Below are 6,910 nucleotides of genomic sequence, written 5' to 3'. Positions count from 1 at the left end.
AGGCCCGAGCAGCCCCGCGCCCCCGGCCCGCGGCTGATGCACCCTCAGTGAACGCTAAAGGGACGCCCCCGCCCCCAGCCGCATCTCCCCCCGAAGCGCAGAGGGAAGGGGGGGCTCCCCTGGAGCGCAGCGCTTCGGCCGGGAAAACCGTTCGGACGTTAAAAAATGACGTTGTGCCCTGTTTTGCTGTAAGGAATTAGGAATTATTGCTGTTACTGTTGCGCTTGGAGGTTCATCGCGTTGTTATTCAAACTCTGGCTGCAGTGAAGGTTCCAGGGTAGCATCCACAACCTCCAGTAAACCCAGCCCATTAGAGTTGAGGCTGCAATAAAACGAGAATTAAACCGAACCTTGTATGAACATCGATGCATCCAGCCGCAGTAATATTTCGTAATAATCATATTCAGGTGCATAAAATAGTTACAGGGGAAAATCCTCTTTTGTATCTTTCCAGTGAGTAAAACTATTAAAGTTTTGGAACCAGATATTCTTTCCTCTGCATATCCAGGGAAATGAAAAAGCTAGTGAGATTTTTGTTGTGTGTGCTTTTGTGCTGTTTTTTGGTGGTTTTTTTTTTTGTTTTTTTTTTTTTTTTTCTGGTTGGGACATTTTTCCCTTTTTTTTTTTTTTTATCCTCAGAACTAAATGGAGTGACGTGATCCCTTGAAAGAAATAGAATAGAAACCCTACTGCTGTACAAAATCAATGGGGCAAATTTCATTGTTTAGGGGACTAAGGTCTCAAACTCATTCTGGTTTGGGCAACGGAGAGAAGGAAATTCGTGATGTGGTTCGCCTGTGTCACAGCCTTGGAGGTCCTGCTCGGGCCGTCGAGTGGCACAGCTGAGATTTCTGATCGTAATCTGAAACGGAAATAGCTGCCATTTAGGAGACGTAACCGTTTCCACTATCGCATTTTACCTACCTGTAAAATGCAAATTTATCGCTAATTTCAATAGCTGTTTCGTCAGAGACTGTGAGGAATGGGCTGATTAATAAATAAACCCTAGAGATAAATTATCCCTTCGAATAAGGTTATCAGTGTTAAAATTGTAAAAGTACTTTCCAGACGTGAAAAATTAGGTATGTGACAAAAAGATAATTAATTAAAGAAAAAAAATAGAACAGAAACGAAACCGCCGTAGGAGTACTAACTCTCTCCACATTGGAAGAGATGGCAACTTGTCTGAGAAAAGTTCTTCGCTACGAAAAAGATTGCCCTGCAGTTGCTGTCGCTCTGAATTGATAGGAGAGCAGAAAATGCTTAATGCCTGTCACCGACGAACAGTGCTGTGGAGTTAGTTTATCTTTACATTAAATCTGGGACATATTAACTGTTCCGTGGTCTAAAGTCTGTCTGCTCTGCCTTTCCAGCCGTGATTGAATCTGAAGGAAATCAGATGTGCGAGAGTGATCGAAACGTGCTAAGCTAGAGGATCTTGCAGGACTTTAAACGCCGTCGCGGTGGAGATGAGATGGATGGAGGAGAGGAAGGAAGGAAATGGATGCTATCTGTCCGAGGGCGCTCCCGCAGCCTCCTCGCCCGCCCGCCCATCTCCGACGGTACCTTCCGCCGCCCCGCTCTGTGCTCCCGCCACCCGCGGCCGCCGGGTCGCACACACCACCGCCACCGGTGCGATGGCCCCGGCGAGGCCCGCGGGAGCAGGTACCGACCCCCGCCGCCGCGGCCCGGGAGGAGGAGGGCGCGCTCCGTGGCGGCGGGGCCCGGGTGCGAACGACGGGGGACGCGAGGGCTTTTAGTGTGAGGCTGAGCTACTGGAGAAACTCGGCGCGGGCGGGTGCGGAGTGCCGAGCCAACCCTGAGCGGCCGCCGAGACCTGCCGGCGCAGGGGCGAGTTGCCCCGCTCCTCCGCCGGGCTCTCCGCGGGGCAGCGCCGGCGGAGGGCGGCTGCGGCGCGCAGGCAGGCACGGGGACGAAGCGGCGGTGGTGCCGCGGAGGTCCAGTAGAAGTAGAAGCCTCTGGGCACGGGGTTGTTGATCCTGCCCGCTTTTTTATTCTTTTCCCTCCCTCCAGAGCCAGCCGCCGCGCGTTCCCGCAGAGGAGACCCCGACCCCTTGCTCTGCACCGCTCCGCACCCCTCCACGCAGCGCAGCGGGGTGCGCGCAGCCTGCCGCTCTACGGCGGATGGACAGATCGCCCGGATTGTTTTTATTTTTAGAGGAATGCCCCTTGTTTTTTATTTTTTTTTTTTACTCCTCCCTAGATTTCTGTAGGCTGCTATGTGGCATGTTGTTTTCATTTCTTGACTTTTTGAAATAACTGTTTGGATTTAAATTTATCGAACAACCTGTTATCCATATGTCTGTCCGATTAATTTTTTATGGGATGATGAAAGAGAGGAGAATCTATATATATAGTGATCTGCTAATGGAATAATATATATATCCAAAACACCTTTCTGGGGTTACTTTTATTTCCGGACTTTAAAATGCAGTCTGGGTTTTTAAGCAATTCGTGAGGCAGAGCTTATTTGATGTAGAAGAGTCACATATTTAGACCTCAGTGAAAAAAACTATATTGTTTTCCACCAGAAAGATATTTTCCTGTGCTCCCTCTGAATATCTTGAGGGACATTTACAGGAAGGTTATGGCCATGTTCTGCCATTCACAGTGTGATTTTTGCAGATCTTTTCTAACACTGAAGCCGGGCGCCACCAGAGAGTGAAATATCCACAGGGTCCTTTCCCCTTCAAAGACATGGTTTTCTGTAACTACCCAGCAGGGATCCATAGAAGCGGTCACTAAGGAGAACATATTTATATCATTATCCTCTTCTTCCCTCCGCCCCCCAAGTGAGCCTAATCGCTTCACCCTAAGGAGACGTGGAGCGTAAAACTGACAGCAAGGAGCTGACGGCGGCTAGTCAGTCAAACATTATCAACTGCAGAAAAAATTATGGGCGCTGGTGAGAAAGTAGTCTATAAACCCTATTTCTGTACATCCCAAGCGCACCTTCGCCCCCGTCTCTCTCCCTTGCCCTTGCTTGCGGCTGAGCGTGTGTCGGGGGCCAATTAGCACTTCCAGCTCTTCTATAACGGGTTGAACAGCAAGCCTAGAGCGACTGTCTCAGGGATACAGTTGATCCTCAGAAGGGTTGAGAGAAGGTTAAGCGTGGCTTAAATTTAAAAGAGGCAGGAAAGTCCCTTGGAGCCCACATCCCACTCCACCTGGGATCCTCCGGCCGGGCTGCTTTCCCCGCTGCCAGGTGGGCTGCAGCCCGACGGAAGAGGTGGCACTAGGGAGCCGGCAGGAAAGGTCGTCCGGAGCGGCGGCGGGGCTCTTTATTGGTTTCCGATGAGAATGGCCCGGTCCCTGCTCCCACTTGTGCGTGTCACCTTCCTGGGGCGCAAAACGAGCGCGGCTCACAGCGCTGGGCGCAGGCGATCCCGGCTGATCCCACGCCGGGCCCAGGCTCGCGGTGCCCCGGTGGCCGTGGGCAACCCCCTGCTATTCGTCCCAGGGCCTGTCCCGAGCAAACACCGCCTCGTGTGTGCCCGACGGGCTTTAGTTTTGCGGCCGAGCCGGAACGAGAGGGAGAGGGGTCGGTTTCCCGACACTTGAGACTCCCCGGGTTCAAACCACATAACTCGACTGACGGCTCCCAAAACAAGCGGATGACGAGGCCGCTCTGAACCCAGCCTCCAGGACCACAGAGCATGCAGCATCCCGTTCGGTGCTCCTAGCTCAGGAGCCGAGAAGAGGGAACAGGGCCGGGGAAGAGGGGAAGCCCCCGCGCTCTCATGGCCAGGGGACAGTGCCCTTTGTCACCTGGAGTGACCCAGCTTCAGCCTGAGCCGCGGGGAGCCTCTTTGCGGTTGTCGCCGGTCGCGCCGAAGCCAAGCCCAACCTGCCAGCAGCGTGGCCACGGCAGCCCTCAAACAGCGAGTGGGGTTAGGGGAGGGCTTATCGATACGGCGTGGCAAGTTTTGGTCCCGCTTCGGCACGGCGGGACCGAAGGAGGGCGAACTGGACCGGGCCAGCCCGCCGCAGCCGCCGACGGGGCGCGCAGTCCGCGGTCACCCCCCGCGCCGCGGACACCGGCCTTTCCCCGTGCCCCCACCGAGCCCCTCGGCCCGGCTGTCCTCACCGGCCGCTACCCCCGCAGCCTCAGGTCTCGTTTTAAAACTTAGGGGGGAAAAAAAAATAATAGTGGCTCCCCTGCTGCGGTGTATAAATAAGATCCGCGCACGGAAATAAACGCTCAGCCAACCGACCGGCTTTCCAGACGGGTGAAAATGCTGAGGAACTGCATTACAGCATTGAAAACACAGTTTAAAGGCATCCGTGTTAAAATTATAAACATTCTGGTGATTGCGTTTTATAGCGCTTATATTACTATCTTAATTCCTAATTGAACAGCCACGAGTATGAATAACTTTTAAGGAAATCTCCGGTCTTTAATATGCTGCTCCCACTTATATTTATTGTTCGTTTCAGACAAACGATTTTTTTAAATAGCCATTTCATTACTTCAGTCACAAAATAAGCATTTGCAAACGCTAAATGAGGGTTGAAGAAACCTCTGGCTTTACTTTTTAATCTTTTTTTTTTTTTTTTTTTTAATAAATTTAACTTATCTTTTCATTATTGTCTCAGGAAAAAAATGAAAATATGTATTTAAAAAAATCAGGTAGCTTTAAATCACTGTATTTAGGGTAGAGTCACTAATTGGAAATATTTATGTTTGCGAAGGTGGGATTTCAGCAGTAAAAAGATACAGTATATCACCTTTTTATCATAACGTAGCTCTACGAGAACATTTATATCATACCACTGTAAGAAATGATGTGTAGTCAAACAACATTTTTTAAGCAGGGTTTTTGTCTTTTTATGGCAACCCTCGGTCTTTAGTCAGGGCTAGTTCTCATATTACATGAAATGTACTTTAAGAAGTACTACCTGCTCCAGCTGTCCAGGAAAAACTGAATTATGGAACTAGGAAACATATGGCAGTTGCATATTGCACGAGTAAGGTACATATGAAAGTTATAAATTTCTTTTTTAAGTAACCATTGTAAACGCATTTTTATAGGTTTCACAGTATGTATTACATCTGTAATTTTAATTTTTGCAATATACCTTTTTAAAGATATCTATGTTTTCTGTACTCTGGGAAAGGAAATGCAAAGCGACGTTTACACGTTAAAAAAAAAATGCTGCAAGCAAAACAAACAAGACAGGTAAATAAAAGGGAAAGCGGAGCTTCCTCACAATGGAAAGGACACTATGCCATCTATTGGCAAAGCAGTTATTTACAAAGCCAAGGGTACCCAAGCGAGTATTTTCGGTTCTTTCAATATTGTGGAATGTCCCAGTTGCAGCTTTCCTGTATTGCAACAAATATATAAAGACATTTCCACGGAGGTCCAGGGAAATAAGAAAAAAATAATAAAAAGAAAATTAAAAAAAAAAGAAAAAGAAAAAAAAAAGAAAGAAAAAAGAGGAAAATTTAAAAAAAAAAAAAAAAAGGAAGGAAGGAAGCAAGACAGTTCGTGAATTTATACCTCACAAATTAGGTCATTAACTCACAGGGGATTTTGCAGCTAATTGCGAACTCCCTTCTTGGAGCGCCAGGGTAGGAGAGATCTCACTTTTTCGATTGCTTTATTACTGAACCGTGTCAAAGAAGGCTTGCCTTTTTTTCTTGTCTTTTTTATTTCCCCTGCGTTTTTAATGCAAGGTTACTTAAGGACTTTATGGCCACGACACGGCCCAGCAGGCTACTTCGGAAGCTGACCTTATAGCCTCTGCTCAGTCCGAACGCTATGCGGGTGTGACTGCAGGACCGGGCCTCCTTCTCCGCGCCTCGCAGGGCTCCCCCGAAACACGAGGCTGAGCTGCGAGGCGCCCTAAGGCTCTGACACTGGCGAGGGGCAGCGGCGGGGGCAGGAGGAGCGCGGAGCAGCCCCCGCTCCGCCGGCCGCCGCCGGATCCCGCGGGCAGCGCTTGCTCTCGGCGACAGAAAAGCTTATCCGTAGGAGAGAGCTACTAGTGCTTTTCCTGTTTCCAAGGAGGAGAAGGAGAAGATGATATTTCCCCATCAGATATAAATAAACCGAAATAATCGGACAGATGTGAAGGGAAGAGTCAATTTTTCCTGTTCCAAGCGTAGACCAGTTTCTGAACGAAAGTCCCTGCCTCTCCGTCTTCAACTGGCTTTCTTCCTTCTTCCCTCACTTGCTAAGGACTTGACTTTTTCCCTGCCATGACTAGCCCACTACTGCTCGGTGGGAAACACGAGAGCCCTTTGTTTTAACTTTCAACGTTGTAATCTCTCTTTCCCTGTCCCGCAGAACTCAGTTTGGCCCTTCTCTCCTAGATGTGTGCCTGGCGGGGGAGGGGCAGTGGGAGAGAAATTCCTGGGAGCACCTGTATTTCTCAGCTCGAAAGGTTAATCTTTCCCCACACAGAAAAAGAAAAAAAGAATCCCTAAAATAAAAAAGCACAATCCCCTCCGTCTAAAACCAGACCCCAGAGGACAGGAAAATATAAAATCCAGACCCTGCACTCATATCCTTTTACTGCTCTTCTCGGTGTGAACGTGTGAGTAGATGGTGTTTTACAAAGTTGTCTGAATTTCATGAAAGGCCGTTCCTGTGTTTATATGCGAGGGGAATTGCACTGTCTCGCTGACTGAAACGCGCCTTCGCCGACTGGTCTTTACCCGAGCAGTGGGACGCGGCGCAGGGAGCCCGAAGGCTTCGCCTCGCAGCCTCACGCCCGGATTTTCGGATCAGCCCCGCGCGTCTCTCGCTGCCGAGGGAGCGCAAACACGCGCGCTCTGGGGGCAGCACTCGTTTTCTGCTTTTTTTTCCCCTCCCCGACAAACATCCCCGAAGCCCAGGCGAGCCGCGGGCTGGCGGCGGCCCACGTGTGGGGACGGTGATGG

Source organism: Sturnus vulgaris, chromosome 3 (genome assembly GCF_052056855.1).
Source record: "Sturnus vulgaris isolate bStuVul1 chromosome 3, bStuVul1.hap1, whole genome shotgun sequence".
Classification (NCBI taxonomy): Eukaryota; Metazoa; Chordata; class Aves; order Passeriformes; family Sturnidae; genus Sturnus; species Sturnus vulgaris.
The sequence above is the reverse complement of the archived record's forward strand: the minus strand, read 5'-3'. Positions refer to the sequence as shown.